Here is a 21,672-nt window from a genome sequence, read left to right as displayed (position 1 = left end):
ATTCAAGCACAGTAAAATGCGCATACGAACATATTGTTACTAGAATAATTTTAATGCGCTTCTAACCCTGCAAACCCCCACAGTTCGCATATCCGTCCCCCGATTCGATTGAACGTACACTTTACATACATATAAGTGCGATTAAAATGCTTCTAATGACATTCTCATACCGTAACTCCGTTGATGGTGGAATCTATTATATAAAAAAAAATTAAAGTCGTTGAATGTTTAGTGTTATTGTTCATAGTGGTATCAGTTTACATGTTATAGAGTACATGTGATCGCCCGTATACTTCGGGTTTCGGGACCAGAACGTTGTGAAACGATTTATAACGAGGAACTATCCCTGCCAGAGCGCAAGTGGCGAATGAAAAGAACACGGGGCGGCGGGAATACGTGCTTCCATGGGCGGTCGTAGACAGGTTGTATTGCCCAAAGGTGACACCGGGTACGTCCACCAAGTTGCTCCGCCCACGGCGGCGACAGGTAGAAGTCATGGAGGTGAAATGGCCGCAGTGTGTACCCATGTAGTTATGTCCGTCCACACCCAGACAGCTCATCCCTATGTCCTGTAGAGCCCAAGTCTGGTGTGTCCGACGTGGTGGGGCGCTCCGCAAGGGAAACCGTACTCCAAACGAAATGTGTTGTGATGCCCACAGTTTCCGAGCCCCTGAGGCCCGGGGTGCCTCAAGGATCCGCCACGTGCGGGGAACCGGTGCCTGGAGCCCAGTCACATTCTTCGAACCCTTTACGCCCCGTAATGCACAAGAATCTGCCATGGGCGAGGGACCAGCGTCGAGAACCAGGTCAAAATGCGCAAGGTTGTGCTTGAAGGCTCTACGCCCAATATCAATGCTGTATATTGCTATTCGGTGCCATTGCGATGGAACATTCTACCAGCAGTGGGCAGCTTGATTCTAATACGACCATGGTACGATTTTTATAATTTTGATGCGATTCTAAATCTGGCACCACCCAGGCCGCATTTACGACTCCGATGTGCATCTACATTTAACATACATTCTAGCTCAGTGTAACAATGCTTATGCTCTCCCTTATGCCCCTCTGCTTGCCTTGTCGATACGTGCGTGGGTGTGGGGGGTGCGTTTCACCCGCGGTGGCCGAATGCCCTTCGCCGCGACCATACCATCTTAAGGCCGGTCGCAGCGCCGCGAAGTAGCGTCGGGGGAGGTCGTACAATTCCCTGGTCGCCGGAAACCGTGAAAGTTAATCCCGATAAGGGCTTCTCGGATAAAAACCGGTGGGTCAGGTGACCTCCCCTCGGAGCTCTATGGGGGGTGGGGAATGCGTGCGGGTGTGTTCATGTGAGGTGAGGTGAAGGGGACGCGGGGTCGGCTCCATCGCTTGGTGGTGGCGAGGTCGTAGATGGGGCGCCTGCTGAACGGCTTCGTGGCGGTGGCATCACAGTAATTTTTACCGTTTTAGTTTTCCAGTTTTTTGAGAGTTTCGTGACCTGCACATTGGTGGTTTGTAATGTTATCGGATTACTTGCCGAAGTGGTGTGATGAGCACTGGTTGTGAGAGGGTTCAATTGTAGTCGTTAAGTGTTCCTGTTGAGCTAAAGTTGAAATGCATCTGTAGGTACATCTTTACTCAACATTTTAAACGTTTTTTTTCAAGTATATAGCTTTTTTTGATTGGTATTAATCGACTTTAGATAGCCGATTCCAGGATGTCCATTGATGACGCGTTCGTTGGATATATGGCCTTGACTTCAACATAGACGCACAGTGAACAAATGTGGTGAACTAATAAGGAAATCATGGGGAATGATACTTTAACGCTTTGGTATTCCTGGAACGGATATGGTTTGCATTGTATTGTAACTGTTTGAACATAGGACATAATGCATTCGGTTCGAGTTTTGACTTAAAAATGATTGCAGATGAATAAAAATGTATTTTTAACAAATGTTTGTCCGTTTATTTATTCATACCAACAACGTGTTTTAAGCGAGTTTCAGGTGGAGGATCATCGTCACACATCTGCCCTTAACCGGCAGCATCTTGGCTGTCTCCCCATTAACATGTGTTCCTGGAGGGGAAAGGGTCCCATTATAAATCGATTCACAAAGAATATGAATTCGATTCACAACGTTACGGTCCCTAATCATCAAGTATACAGGTAATCCTGTACGCTATGACACGTGAACTGTAACACTATAAACGATAACACAAAACATGAAACTACTATAAACTAGTTTAATCATTTATAACAGCAAAAACAGAGGTACGGTATTATAATCTCATTGCAAGTATTAGAATTACAACGTGATCGTATTAGAATCACACTCTGCGCATATGTATGTATAATAGTTACGGTATGAGAATGTCATTAGAAGCATTTTAATCGCTCATATGTATGTAAAGTATACGTTCAATCGAATCGGGGGACGGATATGCGAACTGTGGGGGTTTGCAGGGTTAGAATCGCATTAAAATTATTCTAGTAACAATATGTTCGTATGCGCATTTTACTGTGCTTGAATATATGTTATGTGCAAATGCGAATCGTTAGTCATAAATGCTAGGCAGAGTTAAAAATGTGCATGTTTAATCCAGTGTTAACGTTAATCCAGTGTTAGCATTATATTTAAGGACAATATTGTTAATATCAATTCGTCTGGACATGGCACGTGCCTTGTTCGTCTCGATCAACCAAAATTAGTACAATGTCGGTCATAAAGGTGTGCGAGTTCATTCACAAGCAGTGTTCGCTGATCCCCGATGACACAGACCTACACACAAACAAAGTACTCTTTTTTCTTCTTGGTTCTTTCGGTAAAGTCACGTAGAAGGGAAGTAATAAAATAATAAAAATAAAACATAATAATTATTTTATTATGTTTTAACATAATAATTATTTTATTATGTTTTATTTTTTATTATTTTATTACTTCCCTTCTACGTGTCTTTAACGAAAGAACCAAGAAGATGAATCCCTGCAGTCACGAAAGCTTTAAATCGAAAAGTACTTTTTATTAAATTAATTATCACTATGGTCATATTAGAATCAGGATTGTGACTGCTAGATGAATGTTCCATCTCAATGACATCCAATAGCAATATACAATATCTGCATATGTTTCAATAAACGCACAAACTCAATATAAGCCCGTGATCATTGCAATTGTAATGACTACGGACTCAGACTGCAGAGGGTTATTTTATTTAGCATTTAACGCGGCGTAGGACCCAGGCGTCACGATATAGCAATGACGACGACGAAACAGCAACCAGCCAACACAGCCCCGAACCTCGTTCCTCCCCCTATCTCATTCTCGGCGTGAACCTCCGCCCACACTTGGTCTCGCCTTCCCTTCTCAAACTCTCTCTATCCTGTTGTCACCACTTGTCCCTTAGTTGACGCACTGTTATTACATCTCCCACCTCTATGACCTGTACCTGAACCCGCCATGATCGTCGCATTTGATCAACTCTGATATTGTAGACTCTCACATGTTAAGCTCTATCATAGTGAAACATAATAATATTATAACCTATGAACTACAACCTATCGATTGTAACGCTGTAAAAGAATATTACCTATTTGGTTTCACTCCCTCGTCGAGAAGGCAGCTCTCTTCCTTTTCTAAAGTTACATGCTAATTTCTCTGCATTCACTTTAAATCGAGGACAAAGTTTTTCCATTTATTCAAAATAGGCGCACAATTACACACTGAGATGCACTTACATATTCATGCATGAAGCACAATGGGCACAATACCCTTCGGTATGTTAATAGACATGCGGATTGTACCTTCCTAAATTAACAATCGAATGCAAATATCCTGAAAGACAAAGGATTGGATCCGAGGGGGGGAGTTATGAGGCGGCTCAGAAGCAGAGCTCAATGCCATTTCGAGAGGGAACTTGATGAGGTTGGACGCTCGACTCGTCGCTCTGCTGATCGCCCTTAAACCCAGAGACAACGCAGCCTGGCGAGCACAATTGCTGTGTCGACAGTGAGGCGACTTTGCGTCGGGAGAGTTCGTGGCGACATCTTCAAACGGGTTACAGACATCGATATACCGTGAATCTCCAAGTAAGTGTCTATTTTCGCGGATAAACTCTTAAACGTGTTCGCCGTCACATTAGCGAGATTTTTTTGCATCTCGGTTAGAGTGTCGTTCTTGTTTTAGCAGTTAACAAAATCCAAAACTCAACGCTAAACATACTTGCGGCCGATAGCGTACTTTTTACTCGATAACACCGCTGCTGTTACTACGCTCACATGGAGCAGAGACGCTCTCCACAGCCCCACGCACACGGATGCAAGAAGCCATTCAATTGCTCTGTGTGTGGGAAGGCATTTTCACGGCCATCACATTTACAGAGTCACCAGAGAACACACACGGGCGAGACGCCATTCCTGTGCCCTGTGTGTGGGAAGACATTTGCACAATCATCACATTTACAGAGTCACCAGAGAACACACACGGGCGAGAAGCCATTCCTGTGCTCTGTGTGTGGGAAGACATTTGCACAATCATCACATTTACAGAGTCACCAGAGAACACACACGGGCGAGAAGCCATTCTTGTGCTCTGTGTGTGGGGAGGCATTTGCACGGGCATCAACTCGTCAAACTCACCAGAGAACACACACGGGCGAGAAGCAATTCCTGTGCCCTGTGTGTGGGAAGACATTTGCAGACTCATCAACTCTTCAAACTCATCAGAGAACACACACGGGCGAGAAGCCATTCCTGTGCCCTGTGTGTGGGAAGGCATTTGCACAGTCATCACATCTTCAGAGACACCAGAGAACACACACGGGCGAGAAGCCGTTCCTGTGCTCTGAGTGTGGGAAGGCATTTGCACGGACATCAACTCTTCAAACTCATCAGAGAACACACACGGGCGAGAAGTCATTCCTGTGCCCTGTGTGTGGGAAGACATTTGCAAAGTCATCACATCTTCAGAGTCATCAGAGAACACACACGGGTGAGAAGCCATTCCTGTGTTCTGTGTGTGGGAAGGCATTTGCACACTCGGCAACTCTTCAAGACCATCAGAGAACACACACGGGAGAGAAGCCATTCCTGTGCCCTGTGTGTGGGAAGGCATTTGCACAGTCATCACATCTTCAGAGACACCAGAGAACACACACGGGCGAGAAGCCGTTACTGTGCTCTGTGTGTGGCAAGGCATTTGCACGGACATCAACCATGAACAGGCATCAGAAGGTCCACAATGATAGGAAACTGAAATCAAAAGCTGAAATTCAAGGTGCTGCAATGAGTCCTGAAGAAGTTTCCACCTTCGATCCCATGCAGTTGGATCCCGAGAGATGGCTGGATGTAATGGAGTGGCTCGACGATCAAACCGAGAGTCAGGGATGACTGAACAAATATTACGTCAGGTAATATTTGTTAGTTTTACAGTTTTTGTGAGAGTTTAATGACGTGCACAATGGTGGTTTGTAATGTTATCGGATTACTTGCCGAAGTGGCGTGATGAGCAGTGGTTGTGATATGATTCAATTCCGGACAATATTGTAGTGTTTAAGTCTTCCTGTTGAGCTAAAGTTGGAATGCATCTTTAGTTAGATCTTTTCTCAACATTTTAAACGGGTTTTTTCAAGCATATAGCTTTTTTTGGTTGGTATTATTCGACTTTAGATAACCGATTTAAGGATGTACATTGATGACGCGTTCGTTGGATATATGGCCTTGACTTCAACATAGACGCACAGTGAACACATGTGGTGAACTAATAAGGAAATAATGGGGAATGATACTTTAACGCGTTGGTATTCCTGGAACGGATATGGTTTGCATTGCATTGTAACTGTTTGAACATAGGACATAATACATTCGGTTCGAGTTTTGACTTAAAAATGATTGCAGATGAATAAAAACGTTTTTTTTAACAAATGTGTGTCCGTTTATTTATTCATATCAACAACGTGTTTTAAGCGAGTTTCAGGTTGAGGATCTTCGTCACACATCTGCCCTTAACCGGCAGCATCTTGGCTGTCTCCCCATTAACATGTGACGTCACAGATAGGAGACTAGCAGCAGCTTGGGTCTGAACTAAAAGGCACACTCCTCCCCCGTGTTGGATAACATTCAATACATGTGAAGTATTGGAAAATGACGGCAGGAAACTCCTTGACGGGAACACACTTCTTTTATTAAATCTTGACTTGTAACAATACAACGCGTGGCCTCTCTTCTTCACAATGCGGTCACCATACAACGGTACAACTCGTGACCTCTTCTTCTTCACCCTACGCTTCTCTTGACTCTCTGGATTCTGTGCTGCTGGCTCTCTGTGCCTCGTGTAGACTCCGCGCCTCGGCTACACTCTTCTCTCGCCTCGTGTAGACTCTGCGCCTCTGCTACACTCTCCACTCGCCTCGTGTAGACTTTGCATCTCTCTCTCTGGCTACACCGTATGCATACTCGGCTCGTGTAGACCTTCCTCTCTCTCTGGCTACACCGTATGCATACTCGGCTCGTGTAGACCGTTCTCTCTCGCTGGCTACACACTATACATCACTCAGCTCGTGTAGACCGTTCTCTCTCTCTCTGGCTACACACTATACATTACTCAGCTCGTGTAGACCGTTCTCTCTCGCTGGCTACACACTATACATTACTCAGCTCGTGTAGACCGTTCTCTCTCGCTGGCTACACACTTATACCTTACTCTCCTCTACTCTCCATTACTCTCCTCTCCGGGCTCTATCTCTGAACCTTCGTCTTCATTCTTAGATGGTTCCACTTCTGCCCCCTGCTCCTCTGTGCATCACCTTATATACCTCTTCTTCCCGGGAGACGGAGCGGATGCGGACCTCAACGTCGGCACCGCTCCTCAGTTACCCAATCCCCACGCGCTATCCCTACGATCCGGTTCCGCTCAGCGCGTGTTTCCACTCCCCGACCAATCACACCGCGCTGCTACCCGATCACTCCCTCTGGGCGCGTCACCGGCACACAGCCAATCAGCAGCACTACCCCCACCCGCGCACTGACGCCTGCTCCTCCCCGTCAGCGCGCGTCACCACACACACACCCGTACATACGCGCTGGCACACGACATATACACCCAGCGCGTATCACCACTACATCACCCCCTCCCACATAGCTCGCAGCCGGCCCGGCTGCTAACAACAACCAACCGCGACGATAAAACGACAACCAACAAAAAAAAACCCCGTAACCCCCCGAGTGTGCCCCGTAACATAACACAACAACAACAACAACAACAAGAATAACTATGTACAGATTGACAATGAACACGAAAAGTCAACAATAACACGATACGAGCAAATTCGAAACGAACGCGCCCCACGTCCCTGCGACTACACGCAGTGACGAGGCGCTCCAACTGCCCCGACTCCTCACGAGGCAGGTCATGCAAAGTAGCACGACCTGGCGCGAGTCCGTCTGGCTGGTCCATCGTATGGGGCGGGACACTGACGACCGTCCGGCGGTTCCGGCTGCTCCAGACGGCGCGGAACGGGCCTGAAAGGGCCGGCCCCGCCGCAGAGATCCGGCCGCCGGTGATCGGCAGCTGTCAGTTCCGAGACACCTGGGAGCAGATCAGGCGAAAATACGTGTGGATCAGGCAGAAACATTTCCCCCTCTGGGTCGACGGTCACGTCACACGCCCGGCCATCACGACACAAGGGGAGGCCATATGGAGGCGAGAACGGTTTCAGTCGGGAGGGGTGAACGTACCAACGGCGCTTTCCCCACTTTATCTGAACGCACTGGGGCCGTGCAACGCGCACGACCTCCACGGGTCCCCTCCACGGTCTCAACAATTTAGGCGACGTAGCCAAGGGTGCCTGAGGGCAATGCAGCCAGGCCCTGTCACCTGGTTTCCATTCGTGCATGGACACCTTCCGTGCCCGCAACCGTTCATTAGCAATTTGGCGAGCCCGCGAATTAAGCCTTGCGGCCTCCCTCGCCTCTGTCAGCTTGTGAATATTTAACTTAATATGTTCTGCCAAATTAGAATTAGTTCGTGGAGCGGACAGGCCAAGTTGCGTTTCCATTGGCGGGTCAGCTTCCCGACCGTACATCAAATAGAATGGGGAAAACCCCGTAGCTGCATGGGGGGCCATTCTATACGCGGCAAGGACTCCCGGGACCTGCAGGTCCCAATCTACATGTGCCTCGCACACCTGCTGGCACAGCATGGAAGTCAAAGTTTTGTGGAGTCTCTCCACAATCCCGTCAGTCTGCGGGTGGTACGGGGAGGTACGCACCTTCTTGGTACCCAACAGATCGCACACCTCTTGCAACAATTTACTCGAAAAATTTTTACCTTGGTCGGTCAGCAGGCGTTCGGGTGCCCCCTTGTCCAGGACATAGCCCTGGACGAAGGCATCCGTCACAGCCGCTGCCGACTGGTTAGCGAGAGGCCACGCCATAGGCCATCGGGTAAAGTATTCGACCCCCACTAACAAATATTTATTCCCTCTCGGCGTGACTGGGAAGGGCCCCAAAATATCGAGTGCAACGAGCTCGTTGGTACGCGAGACCTGAATAGATCGCAGCGGTGGATTAGCTGCCACGGCCGGTGGTTTACGCCTGGCGCACTCAACGCACCCCTTCAGAATATGCACCACATCACTTCCCATTCCCGGCCAGTAATAGTCACGCTGAAGCAGGGCAAGCGTCTTGTTAACTCCCAAGTGCAAGAGGCGTTCGTGTGCCGCCAAGACAACCCTCCCCCTCACAGCGGAAGGCACCACGAGTGCGTTCCGCCGGGACAAACTGTCCCATTTCAATAACACGCCCTGCTCAAGTACATAGGAGCCGGTACGCTCCTGGTCCCCCTCGGGACCCCCAACCTTGCGGCGCAATGCTAGCAGCGAGCTGTCCGCCATCTGGAGGCGGCCCCATTCGCTGAGCGACAGCGAGAGCAGCGAGTCCCGACCCTGAGAGGCAGTGGAATCATCCCCGATCGGTGCGCCCGCTGTCGCAGCCAGTGCCCCCATCTCCCCCGCAAGCGTCGGTTTACAGCGCGCCGATCCCGACAAACACGCGCATTCATCACAAGGCAACAACCGCGACAAGCAATCGGCATTCGTGTGTCGCAACCCCTTACGGTACGTAGTCGTAAACTGATAGTCCTGGAGGACTTCCAACCAACGCGACAACTGGCCCGAGGGCTGGGCGACCCTCAATGAATACTGTAGCGCCGCGTGGTCCGTTCGGACTGTAAAGTGACGACCATAAAGATATGGCCTAAACTGCTGCACAAAAAAAATAATGGCAAGCAGCTCGCGACGGGTGACACAGTAGCGCTGCTCCGCCGGAGACAACACCCTACTACCGTAGGCGACAACTCTTTCGACACCCCCAACGACTTGGGATAGCACCCCCCCAATGCCCGTGTTGCTAGCATCCGTGTCCAGCAAAAAGGGACTGGCAAAATCGGGATAACACAAGGGTGGGGCACCCACCAAGGCGTCCCGGAGGGAGCGAAACGCGGCCTCCTCCTCCGGTCCCCATTTGAACTTCACTCCCTTCGCCGTTAGAGCGTGCAAGGGTTTTGCAATAGTGGCGAAGTGCTCAACGAACCGCCGATAATAAGAAGCAAACCCGATGAAACTACGCACGTCGGAAACGGACGTAGGTGTCGGCCACGAACCGACACAATCCGTCTTCGCGGGATCGGTGGAGATCCCCGAAGAATCGACAATGTGACCCAAGTATCTAACGGACCTACGAAGGAGGTGACATTTGGCCGGTTTAAATTTCAACTTAGCCGATCGCATTCGCAAGAACACCCCTCTCAATCGCCGGAGGTGTTCTTCAAACGTTTTACTGAAAACAATGACATCGTCCATATAAATCAAGCATGTATCCCACTGCAAGCCCGACAAAACCAGCTCCATAAGTCGCTGAAACGTCGCTGGAGAGGAGTGAAGTCCCATGGGTAACCGGTTAAACTGGAACAGCCCCCCTGGAGTCCGAAATGCTGTCTTAGGTTTCGACTCTTCGTCGAGCGGCAACTGCCAAAACCCCGATAACAAATCAAGAGTCGAAAAATATCGCGCACCAGACAATGCATCGAGGGACTCATCCATCCTGGGGAGCGGATACGCGTCAGCCACAGAGATCTTATTCAGGCGACGGAAATCAACGCAGAATCGCAGGGACCCATCCTGCTTCTTAACCAGCACAATAGGCGCTCCCCACGGGCTAGAGGAGGGCGAAATAATATCGGCTTCTAGCATATCGTTAACAGCCTACTGAACATGTTCCTTCTCCACGGGACTCAGTCGGAAGGGATTTAGCCTGACCGGCGCCGCATCGCCCGTTTCAATGTGATGGTGCAACAAATCCGTGCACCCAATGTCATACTTATGTTTACTGAATACATCAGAGAATTCAATGAGCAACTCGCGCAGCGCACCCAACTGCGCCGCCGACAAATCGTCCGAGGCGGCACATAGCGAATGGACCCACTCAAGGTCTTCCCTTGGTTCAACGTTCCGCGCGGGGCTCGAGCCCACCTGCGCAACCAACCCATCATCACCAGGGACCTGCGCCGCGTGAGCCAGCACGGTGCCCTGCGGAATGACAGCTGGTCGCGACCCCGCGTTCAAAACCATCACAAACGGATCCCTGTCAGCCCGCACCAAAGTGTGAGCCACCGATAAATCAAGACCCCCGACAGCCTTGTTAGAAGGACCCAAAAGCATACTCTGTCCCGAAGCCTCCCTCACCCATGGTTTCCGCAACCGGAGGGGAATCAACATCTGTGAACCCTGGGGCACTTGCACTGTCTGCGTCGCCACCGCTTGTATCGTAGCGCACGCCGTCCGAATGTCAGTAGGGCCCGTCAAAAATGAAATCCGGCGACCCGATGGCAGTTCAATGCATCGTTGATCGATAAGAATTTTAATAGGCATTTTAGCCAAAAAATCAGTGCCCAAAAGACACGGAACTGCCAAAGAAGACGAAACGAAAACGGGTCCCGACAATTTGATATCTCCAATGCAAATGGAAGCCCTAACCTGACCGATAATGCCCAACGATCCCCCATTAGCGGCGTAAAATGGCACATCCACTGGAAGCAGCGGACGACATTGGACTGGAAGAATATTATAAATGAGGTCCGATATAATAGTTGCCGATGCCCCCGTGTCCACTAACACCCTAATCTCAACCCCATCAATAGATCCCGTAACAACGGACGAACCCTCCGAAGCAGCCACAATTCTATGCCCCAATTCCGCCCATTCAATGTCTCCCTGGTCCCGGCCGAACCCCCCTCGCCGAACCGAATCCCCGAACCTTAACCGGCCCTCCTCCGCCGCAACGCGGCGTCCCATGTGTGCCGAATAAACAGGCCGAGCGTGTGAGGTGCCGCGACTTGCCGGGGATTGTAGAGATGACTTGGGCTCTCGGTCGTCGTCCAGCCGAGCTCCCATGGCGCGCTGCCGCGGAGCGCGGCACCCGGACGCCACGTGGCCCCGGAGGCCGCAGTTATAGCACGTGACGAGGGTCGGAGTAGATCTTGGTTGCTTCGACTTTCGGCCCGATCGCAGAGGCGACCGGGCCCCCGGCCTCCAGTCCCCTGGTCGTCCCGTGGCGAACGCCTCCTCTCGTGGGCTGATGACTTGGGGTTCGGCGACCACCAAACCCGGGGCTGCGACGACAGCAGCGTTGCAACCAACGCCTTGCTTCCGTTGTAGGGCCTCGTGCGCTTGAATACTCGTGGCGACTCTCAAAGAAGAAATATCAATCTCGTCAGCTGTGTTGATAGGGACCCCCAGGTCCTGCGCCAACTTGAGCAGCTGCTCCAAAACCATCGCGTCTTGGCCCTCCTCGTCCATCCGAGGGAACGCAGCATCAGCAAGAGCCAGCAACGCCGTGCGATAGGCCAGCGCGGTCTCCGTGGCCGCTTTCCGTCTTGCGTAGAACTGATGGCGGCACGTAGAGGGAGGTCCGTAGACCCTGGCCAACAAACCCAGCGCATCCTTCAGCGTGGAGCGGTCCGACTTCCGTGCAGCCCTGAAGGCCGCGAGCGCATCGTCGTCCAGCATGGCGGGCAATGCCCGCAGCGCCGTAGCATCGGACCACGCTGACATCTCTTGATGCGCCAAAAACCTTCGCTGAAATTGGCCCCAGTCTCCGCCTTCAGCCTTGAAGGCTGACAACGTGGGCAGGCGCTGCTGCAAAATGAAGTCATCCGCCTCGTGGTTCCTCTCTGCCTGTCCGTCGGTGTCTAAGATGGCGGCTCCAGCAGCAGACGTAAGATGGCGGACCCCCTCGCGCGCTGATGACGTCGATGCGCGCGCTTGGGAACCCACCACCACGTGGCGCTCGCCGTTCCCGCCAAAAGTAGGCCCAGGCGCAATGGCGGGAATCCCCCATTCGTTTTGGCGGGAATCTGCGGGGCGACCTTGTAAAATGTCCCCCACCGTCCCCGCTCCTCCCGACGAGCTGATCTCCGCCAAGATGGACGCGGCGGCGAGCAGCAGCTCCGCCAGTCGGGAGTGCGCCTCACGAAGCCCGGCGTCGGTCCCCGGTCGCTCGGCCGGCGCCGTCGACGGACCCTGTAGCGTGGGCAAGTCCTCTTCCTCACCCCCCGCCACCAGCGGCCCCGAGTCGTCCAGGTCTTCCTCGCGGTCAATCCCGTGGGTCCTACGGGTCTTCCTTGTCTCCATACTTGGAAGCCCGTTTCACTTCTGACGCCAGATGAAGTATTGGAAAATGACGGCAGGAAACTCCTTGACGGGAACACACTTCTTTTATTAAATCTTGACTTGTAACAATACAACGCGTGGCCTCTCTTCTTCACAATGCGGTCACCATACAACGGTACAACTCGTGACCTCTTCTTCTTCACCCTACGCTTCTCTTGACTCTCTTAGATTCTGTGCTGCTGGCTCTCTGTGCCTCGTGTAGACTCCGCGCCTCGGCTACACTCTTCTCTCGCCTCGTGTAGACTCTGCGCCTCTGCTACACTCTCCACTCGCCTCGTGTAGACTTTGCATCTCTCTCTCTGGCTACACCGTATGCATACTCGGCTCGTGTAGACCTTCCTCTCTCTCTGGCTACACACTATACATCACTCAGCTCGTGTAGACCGTTCTCTCTCTCTGGCTACACACTATACATTACTCAGCTCGTGTAGACCGTTCTCTCTCTCTGGCTACACACTATACATTACTCAGCTCGTGTAGACCGTTCTCTCTCTCTGGCTACACACTTATACCTTACTCTCCTCTACTCTCCATTACTCTCCTCTCCGGGCTCTATCTCTGCACCTTCGTCTTCATTCTTAGATGGTTCCACTTCTGCCCCCTGCTCCTCTGTGCATCACCTTATATACCTCTTCCTCCTGGGAGACGGAGCGGATGCGGACCTCAACGTCGGCACCGCTCCTCAGTTAGCAAATCCCCACGCGCTATCTCTACGATCCGGTTCGGCTCAGCGCGTGTTTCCACTCCCCGACCAATCACACCGCGCTGCTACCTGATCACTCCCTCTGGGCGCGTCACCGGCACACAGCCAATCAGCAGCACTACCCCCACCCGCGCACTGACGCCTGCTCCTCCCCGTCAGCGCGCGTCACCACACACACACCCGTACATACGCGCTGGCACACGACGTATACACCCAGCGCGTATCACCACTACATCACCCCCTCCCACATAGCTCGCAGCCGGCCCGGCTGCTAACAACAACCAACCGCGACGATAAAACGACAACCAACAAAAAAAAACCCGTAACCCCCCGAGTGTGCCCCGTAACATAACAACAACAACAACAACAACAAGAATAACTATGTACAGATTGACAATGAACACGAAAAGTCAACAATAACACGATACGAGCAAATTCCAAAAAACGAACGCGCCCCACGTCCCTGCGACTACACGCAGTGACGAGGCGCTCCAACTGCCCCGACTCCTCACGAGGCAGGTCATGCAAAGTAGCACGACCTGGCGCGAGTCCGTCTGGCTGGTCCGTTGTATGGGGCGGGACACTGACGACCGTCCGGCGGTTCCGGCTGCTCCAGACGGCGCGGAACGGGCCTGAAAGGGCCGGCCCCGCCGCGGAGATCCGGCCGCCGGTGATCGGCAGCTGTCAGTTCCGAGACACCTGGGAGCAGATCAGGCGAAAATACGTGTGGATCAGGCAGAGACATTTCCCCCTCTGGGTCGCCGGTCACGTCACACGCCCGGCCATCACGACACAAGGGGAGGCCATATGGAGGCGAGAACGGTTTCAGTCGGGAGGGGTGAACGTACCAACGGCGCTTCCCCCACTTTATCTGAACGCACTGGGGCCGTGCAACGCGCACGACCTCCACGGGTCCCCTCCACGGTCTCAACAATTTAGGCGACGTAGCCAAGGGTGCCTGAGGGCAATGCAGCCAGGCCCTGTCACCTGGTTTCCATTCGTGCATGGACACCTTCCGTGCCCGCAACCGTTCATTAGCAATTTGGCGAGCCCGCGAATTAAGCTGTGCGGCCTCCCTCGCCTCTGTCAGCTTGTGAATATTAAACTTAATATGTTCTGCCAAATTAGAATTAGTTCGTGGAGCGGACAGGCCAAGTTGCGTTTCCATTGGCGGGTCAGCTTCCCGACCGTACATTAAATAGAATGGGGAAAACCCCGTAGCTGCATGGGGGGCCATTCTATACGCGGCAAGGACTCCCGGGACCTGCAGGTCCCAATCTACATGTGCCTCGCACACCTGCTGGCACAGCATGGAAGTCAAAGTTTTGTGGAGTCTCTCCACCATCCCGTCTGTCTGCGGGTGGTACGGGGAGGTACGCACCTTCTTGGTACCCAACAGATCGCACACCTCTTGCAACAATTTACTCGAAATTTTTTTACCTTGGTCGGTCAGCAGGCGTTCGGGAGCCCCCTTGTCCAGGACATAGCCCTGGACGAAGGCATCCGTCACAGCCGCTGCCGACTGGTTAGCGAGAGGCCACGCCATAGGCCATCGGGTAAAGTATTCGACCCCCACTAACAAATATTTATTCCCTCTCGGCGTGACTGGGAAGGGCCCCAAAATATCGAGTGCAACGAGCTCGTTGGTACGCGAGACCTGAATAGATTGCAGCGGTGGATTGGCTGCCACGGGCGGTGGTTTACGCCTGGCGCACTCAACGCACCCCTTCAGAATATGTACCACATCACTTCCCATTCCCGGCCAGTAATAGTCACGCTGAAGCAGGGCAAGCGTCTTGTTAACTCCCAAGTGCAAGAGGCGTTCGTGTGCCGCCAAGACAACACTCCCCCTCACAGCGGAAGGCACCACGAGTGCGTTCCGCCGGGACAAACTGTCCCATCTCAATAACACGCCCTGCTCAAGTACATAGGAGCCGGTACGCTCCTGGTCCCCCTCGGGACCCCCAACCTTGCGGCGCAATGCTAGCAGCGAGCTGTCCGCCATCTGGAGGCGGCCCCATTCGCTGAGCGACAGCGAGAGCAGCGAGTCCCGACCCTGAGAGGCAGTGGAATCATCCACGATCGGTGCGCCCGCTGTCGCAGCCAGTGCCCCCATCTCCCCCGCAAGCGTCGGTTTACAGCGCGCCGATCCCGACAAACACGCGCATTCATCACAAGGCAACAACCGCGACAAGCAATCGGCATTTGTGTGTCGCAACCCCTTACGGTACGTAGTCGTAAACTGATAGTCCTGGAGGACTTCCAACCAACGCGACAACTGGCCCGAGGGCTGGGCGACCCTCAATGAATACTGTAGCGCCGCGTGGTCCGTTCGGACTGTAAAGTGACGACCATAGAGATATGGCCTAAACTGCTGCACAAAAAAAACAATGGCAAGCAGCTCGCGACGGGTGACACAGTAGCGCTGCTCCGCCGGAGACAACACCCTACTACCGTAGGCGACAACTCTTTCGACACCCCCAACGACTTGGGATAGCACCCCCCCAATGCCCGTGTTGCTAGCATCCGTGTCCAGCAAAAAGGGACTGGCAAAATCGGGATAACACAAGGGTGGGGCACCCACCAAGGCGTCCCGGAGGGAGCGAAACGCGGCCTCCTCCTCCGGTCCCCATTTGAACTTCACTCCCTTCGCCGTTAGAGCGTGCAAGGGTTTTGCAATAGTGGCGAAGTGCTCAACGAACCGCCGATAATAAGAAGCAAACCCGATGAAACTACGCACGTCGGAAACGGACGTAGGTGTCGGCCACGAACCGACACAATCCGTCTTCGCGGGATCGGTGGAGATCCCCGAAGAATCGACAATGTGACCCAAGAATCTAACCGACCTACGAAGGAGGTGACATTTGGCCGGTTTAAATTTCAACTTAGCCGATCGCATTCGCAAGAACACCCCTCTCAATCGCCGGAGGTGTTCTTCAAACGTTTTACTGAAAACAATGACATCGTCCATATAACTCAAGCATGTATCCCACTGCAAGCCCGACAAAACCAGCTCCATAAGTCGCTGAAACGTCGCTGGAGAGGAGTGAAGTCCCATGGGTAACCGGTTAAACTGGAACAGCCCCCCTGGAGTCCGAAATGCTGTCTTAGGTTTCGACTCTTCGTCGAGCGGCAACTGCCAAAACCCCGATAACAAATCAAGAGTCGAAAAATATCGCGCACCAGACAATGCATCGAGGGACTCATCCATCCTGGGGAGCGGATACGCGTCAGCCACAGAGATCTTATTCAGGCGACGGAAATCAACGCAGAATCGCAGGGACCCGTCCTGCTTCTTAACCAGCACAATAGGCGCTCTCCACGGGCTAGAGGAGGGCGAAATAATACCGGCTTCTAGCATATCGTTAACAGCCGACTGAACATGTTCCTTCTCCACGGGACTCAGTCGGAAGGGATTTAGCCTGACCGGCGCCGCATCGCCCGTTTCAATGTGATGGTGCAACAAATCCGTGCACCCAATGTCATACTTATGTTTACTGAATACATCAGAGAATTCAATGAGCAACTCGCGCAGCGCACCCAACTGCGCCGCCGACAAATCGTCCGAGGCGGCACATAGCGAATGGACCCACTCAAGGTCTTCACTTGGCTCAACGTTCCGCGCGGGGCTCGAGCCCACCTGCGCAACCAACCCATCATCCACAGGGACCTGCGCCGCGTGAGCCAGCACGGTGCCCTGCGGAATGACAGCTGGTCGCGACCCCGCGTTCAAAACCATCACAAACGGATCCCTGTCAGCCCGCACCAAAGTGTGAGCCACCGATAAATCCAGACCCCCGACAGCCTTGTTAGAAGGACCCAAAAGCATACTTTGTCCCGAAGACCTCCCTCACCCATGGTTTCCGCAACCGGAGGGGAATCAACATCTGTGAACCCGGGGGCACTTGCACTGTCTGCGTCGCCACCGCTTGTATCGTAGCGCACGCCGTCCGAATGTCAGTAGGGCCCGTCAAAAATGAAATCCGGCGACCCGATGGCAGTTCAATGCATCGTTGATCGATAAGAATTTTAATAGGCATTTTAGCCAAAAAATCAGTGCCCAAAAGACACGGAACTGCCAAAGAAGACGAAACGAAAACGGGTCCCGACAATTTGATATCTCCAATGCAAATGGACGCCCTAACCTGACCGATAATGCCCAACGATCCCCCATTAGCGGCGTAAAATGGCACATCCACTGGAAGCAGCGGACGACATTGGACTGGAAGAATATTATAAATGAGGTCCGATATAATAGTTGCCGATGCCCCCGTGTCCACTAACACCCTAATCTCAACCCCATCAATAGATCCCGTAACAACGGACGAACCCGCCGAAGCAGCCACAATTCTATGCCCCAATTCCGCCCATTCAATGTCTCCCTGGTCCCGGCCGAACCCCCCTCGCCGAACCGAATCCCCGAACCTTAACCGGCCCTCCTCCGCCGCAACGCGGCGTCCCATGTGTGCCGAATAAACAGGCCGAGCGTGTGAGGTGCCTCGACTTGCCGGGGATTGTAGAGATGACTTGGGCTCTCGGTCGTCGTCCAGCCGAGCTCCCATGGCGCGCTGCCGCGGAGCGCGGCACCCGGACGCCACGTGGCCCCGGAGGCCGCAGTTATAGCACGTGACGAGGGTCGGAGTAGATCTTGGTTGCTCCGACTTTCGGCCCGATCGCAGAGGCGACCGGGCCCCCGGCCTCCAGTCCCCTGGTCGTCCCGTGGCGAACGCCTCCTCTCGTGGGCTGACGACTTGGGGTTCGGCGACCACCAAACCCGGGGCTGCGACGACAGCAGCGTTGCAACCAACGCCTTGCTTCCGTTGTAGGGCCTCGTGCGCTTGAATACTCGTGGCGACTCTCAAAGAAGAAATATCAATTTCGTCAGCTGTGTTGATAGGGACCCCCAGGTCCTGCGCCAACTTGAGCAGCTGCTCCAAAACCATCGCGTCTTGGCCCTCCTCGTCCATCCGAGGGAATGCAGCATCAGCAAGAGCCAGCAACGCCGTGCGATAGGCCAGCGCGGTCTCCGTGGCCGCTTTCCGTCTTGCGTAGAACTGATGGCGGCACGTAGAGGGAGGTCCGTAGACCCTGGCCAACAAACCCAGCGCATCCTTCAGCGTGGAGCGGTCCGACTTCCGTGCAGCCCTGAAGGCCGCGAGCGCATCGTCGTCCAGCATGGCGGGCAATGCCCGCAGCGCCGTAGCATCGGACCACGCTGACATCTCTTGATGCGCCAAAAACCTTCGCTGAAATTGGCCCCAGTCTCCGCCTTCCGCCTTGAAGGCTGACAACGTGGGCAGGCGCTGCTGAAAAATTAAGTCATCCGCCTCGTGGTTCCTCTCCGCCTCTCCGTCGGTGTGTAAGATGGCGGCTCCAGCAGCAGACGTAAAATGGCGGACCCCCTCGCGCGCTGATGACGTCGATGCGCGCGCTTGGGAACCCACCACCACGTGGCGCTCGCCGTTCCCGCCAAAAGTAGGCCCAGGCGCAATGGCGGGAATCCCCCATTCGTTTTGGCGGGAATCTGCGGGGCGACCTTGTAAAATGTCCCCCACCGTCCCAGCTCCTCCCGACGAGCTGATCTCCGCCAAGATGGACGCGGCGGCGAGCAGCAGCTCCGCCAGTCGGGAGTGCGCCTCACGAAGCCCGGCGTCGGTCCCCGGTCGCTCGGCCGGCGCCGTCGACGGATCCTGTAGCGTGGGCAAGTCCTCCTCCTCACCCCCCGCCACCAGCGGCCCCGAGTCGTCCAGGTTTTCCTCGCGGTCAATCCCGTGGGTCCTACGGGTCTTCCTTGTCTCCATGCTTGGAAGCCCGTTTCACTTCTGACGCCAGATGAAGTATTGGAAAATGACGGCAGGAAACTCCTTGACGGGAACACACTTCTTTTATTAAATCTTGACTTGTAACAATACAACGCGTGGCCTCTCTTCTTCACAATGCGGTCACCATACAACGGTACAACTCGTGACCTCTTCTTCTTCACCCTAAGCTTCTCTTGACTCTCTTAGATTATGTGCTGCTGGCTCTCTGTGCCTCGTGTAGACTCCGCGCCTCGGCTACACTCTTCTCTCGCCTCGTGTAGACTCTGCGCCTCTGCTACACTCTCCACTCACCTCGTGTAGACTTTGCATCTCTCTCTCTGGCTACACCGTATGCATACTCGGCTCGTGTAGACCTTCCTCTCTCTCTGGCTACACCGTATGCATACTCGGCTCATGTAGACCTTTCTCTCTCTCTGGCTACACACTATACATCACTCAGCTCGTGTAGACCGTTCTCTCTCTCTGGCTACACACTATACATTACTCAGCTCGTGTAGACCGTTCTCTCTCTCTGGCTACACACTATACATTACTCAGCTCGTGTAGACCGTTCTCTCTCTCTGGCTACACACTTATACCTTACTCTCCTCTACTCTCCATTACTCTCCTCTCCGGGCTCTATCTCTGCACCTTCGTCTTCATTCTTAGATGGTTCCACTTCTGCCCCCTGCTCCTCTGTGCATCACCTTATATACCTCTTCCTCCCGGGAGACGGAGCGGATGCGGACCTCAACGTCGGCACCGCTCCTCAGTTACCCAATCCCCACGCGCTATCTCTACGATCCGGTTCCGCTCAGCGCGTGTTTCCACTCCCCGACCAATCACACCGCGCTGCTACCCGATCACTCCCTCTGGGCGCGTCACCGGCACACAGCCAATCAGCAGCACTACCCCCACCCGCGCACTGACGCCTGCTCCTCCCCGTCAGCGCGCGTCACCACACACACACCCGTACATACGCGCTGGCACACGACGTATACACCCAGCGCGTATCACCACTACACATGTATGTAAATTGTCCGTTCAATCGAACCGGGGGTCGGATATGTGAACTGTGGGGGGTACAGGACAAGAATATCATTCAAATTTTAGAATAACAATATGGTCGTATTAGCATTTTAATGGGCTTGAATGTATGTTATGTGCAAATGCAAATCGTTAGTCGTAAATGCGAGGGAGGGGTTAAGAGGTGCACGTTTAATGCAGTGTTAACATTTATTTTAGCATCATATTTAAGGACACTGTTGTTGATAAGAATTCGTCTGGACATGGCACGTGCCTTGTTCTACTCGATCAACCAAAATTAGTACAATGTCGATCATACAGGAGTGTGATTTCATTCATGAGTAATATTCACAGAGCCCCGATGACACTAACCTGCCTTAACAAAGTAATCTTGAGTGACTTAATTCTCAGCTCAGACATGATCATCGCAATCATTTCCAAAGACGTGTGGGGTCCTGCGAGAGCAGGTCCCGACTACTAACAGCTGGGCAGCAGAATCGGAAGTAGCTGCGTCGCCCTCGAAATGTGATGTTGCTGCTGTTGTTGTCGCTGCTGTTGTTGCTGCTGTAGTTGATTCTGTTGCTGTGATATACGCAGGGAGATGGTGTTCCATGATGGGATGACGCTTTTGATTAAAGCCTCTGATCAAACTCACCCGATTGACGCCCTTGATCACATGTTAAGCTCTATCATAGTGAAACATAATATTATAACCTATGAACTACAACCTATCCATTGTAACGCTGTAAAATTAACCCGTAAAAACAAAGTTTTTCACTATAAATCCTTTATATGCGTGGCGGCTAGAGTCCTCTCGTCCTCTGGCTTGAGATGGCTGTCACCTATGGGTTAGATGATTGCCTGCCACCATTAAGCAATTGGTAATTAAATTTAATTTATTTTTCCTAAAAAGTGTACAATTTTGGAAAAAATAAAATTAACGAAAATAAATTGTCACGCACAACGAGTCTGTGTGCAAAATGTCAGCTCGATTGGATCACGGGAAGTGGGTTAAAGATCGACTGAAAGATTTGCACGGTCGTAAGTGTGCAAGCAAGCAAGCAAGTGAACTTAATATAAAGGATTTAAAAAATTAACCAGTAAAAACAAAGTTTTTCACTATAAATCCTTTATATGCGTGGCGGCTAGAGTCCTCTCGTCCTCTGGCTTGAGATGGCTGTCACCTATGGGTCAGATGATTGCTTGCCACCATTAAGCAATTGGTAATGACATACAATTTTTTTTTCATAAAAAGTGTAACATTTTGGCACGGTCGTAAGCGCGCAAGCAAGCAAGCGCGCAAGCAAGCAAGTGAACTTAATATAAAGGATTTAAAAATAATATTACCTATTGGGTTTCACTCCCTCGTCGAGAAGGCCGCTCTCTTCCGTTTCTAAAGTTACATGCTAATTTCTCTGCATTCACTTTAAATCGAGGACAA

At 52.5% G+C, this 21,672-nt stretch overlaps 1 pseudogene; it reads left to right on the top strand.

Moving 5' to 3' along the window:
* LOC144953344 (uncharacterized) overlaps positions 1-21,672 on the top strand; it is a 201,380-nt pseudogene that overhangs the window by 129,503 nt on the left and 50,205 nt on the right.

Source organism: Lampetra fluviatilis, chromosome 74, assembly GCF_964198595.1.
Source record: "Lampetra fluviatilis chromosome 74, kcLamFluv1.1, whole genome shotgun sequence".
NCBI classification, from domain to species: Eukaryota; Metazoa; Chordata; class Hyperoartia; order Petromyzontiformes; family Petromyzontidae; genus Lampetra; species Lampetra fluviatilis.
This window is presented reverse-complemented; position numbering and strand designations above follow the sequence as displayed.